Source organism: Triticum dicoccoides, chromosome 7B (genome assembly GCF_002162155.2).
Source record: "Triticum dicoccoides isolate Atlit2015 ecotype Zavitan chromosome 7B, WEW_v2.0, whole genome shotgun sequence".
NCBI classification, from domain to species: Eukaryota; Viridiplantae; Streptophyta; class Magnoliopsida; order Poales; family Poaceae; genus Triticum; species Triticum dicoccoides.
Window position 1 is genome coordinate 645103248 of NC_041393.1, and position 1569 is coordinate 645104816.

Here is a 1569-nt window from a genome sequence, read left to right on the forward strand (position 1 = left end):
TGAAATAGAGAAATGAATTCAAATTTAGTTTGAATTGCAGCGGTAGTATAGACATTTGCAATGCACTAAAATGTTGGTATGAGTAGGTTACATGCATTATACAGCAAAGCGAAAAAAAATTAATTGGACATAACATGGATTCATACTCCCTCCTTCCATCTATATAGGGCGTAATGAGATTTTTAAGACCGCCTTTGACTATTTACAAGATTAGTAGTACATGACATGCACAATGTGAAAATTATATCATTGAAAGAACCTTTCATAGACAAAGTTAACGGTGTGCTTTTTATAAGTTGCATGTCATATATCATTGCTCTAATATTTGGTCAAAGTTAGCATGGAAAAACGCATTAGGCCCTATATAGATGGAAGGAGGGAGTAGCTTTGAATAACATTTGTATAGTAAAATGGGGCAAGACTCTCTCTTTGTGTGGTGTGAATGGTTTTATTTTTTTCGTTTTCTTTTTGGTTGAGGGAAGTGCGAATTGATTTGGTACATACAAGTACAATATTACTACACGTTAGGCTTATCCCTAAAGTTCAACCCGCGTCTTGTTATATCCCGAAAATTCAGATATCGTGCTCCCAAAACTGGCGCCTTCACAACCCGCGCCTTGCTATCCCGAAATTACAACGCGTGCGAAAACTCCCTCCAGCTGCCAAATCCCGACACACGAAATCCCCCTTCTAACCCAGAGCCGAAAGGGCCGCTAGTTCAAATCGGTGGGGGGTACTTTTGTAACACACGCTACATTTTGTACAAGCGCGTCCCTAAGTCATGCTTCACCCCCTCCCATCGCCCCCTTTTCGCCATTCGAAATTCCAGGCCGCCATAACCTCTCCGCTCCAGCCGCGAAACCCCACCCTCCTCTGTCCGCCACGTCACCGCTGCCCAGTCGGAGCCTCTTCCCCGACAACATCGTCCACCGCAACAGCTCGACGTCCCTCGTCCACCTCCCCAGATGAGGATCCCTCGTCCATCTCGCCGTCTCGCCGGTTCAGCCGCCCCGTCCTCCACCTCCAAGGAGCCGCTCCGATGATCGCCTCGTCTATCGCGGCTGCTCCATCCCCACAGTGCCGCCTTAACCTGCTCCACCGGAACCGCAGCATCCTCACCGACTCCTCGGACAAAGCCGAGGCCTACTCGGTGCCACCAAAGAGATTGTACACTCATCGCATCGCACCTTCTCCTTAACTCGACCTCCCGGCGCCGGCGGTTCTTCATCCCGCACCGCCATGGAGCGGCTACCTTGAAGCCGGCACCGCGGGCGACATCTCCACGCGGCTCTCCCCCAGTGCGAGGCCCCTTCGGCGGTGGCATCCATACCAGCCGGATCTGCTGCTGCTGCTCCGGCTCTCGCTCGCTCGCTCGCGCTGCTGCTGCTGCTCCGGCTCTCGCTCGCTCGCTCACGCTGCTGCTGCGGCTCCGGCTCTCGCTCGATCGCTCGCTCGCCCAGCTGCTGCTGCTGCTCTCCCCCTCGCTCGTGCTACTGCTCTGCTCCGATTAAGCCACACTTCAGTCGACTGAATCGACTTTTGGGTCAGTCGATTTTCAAGGGTTGGGGG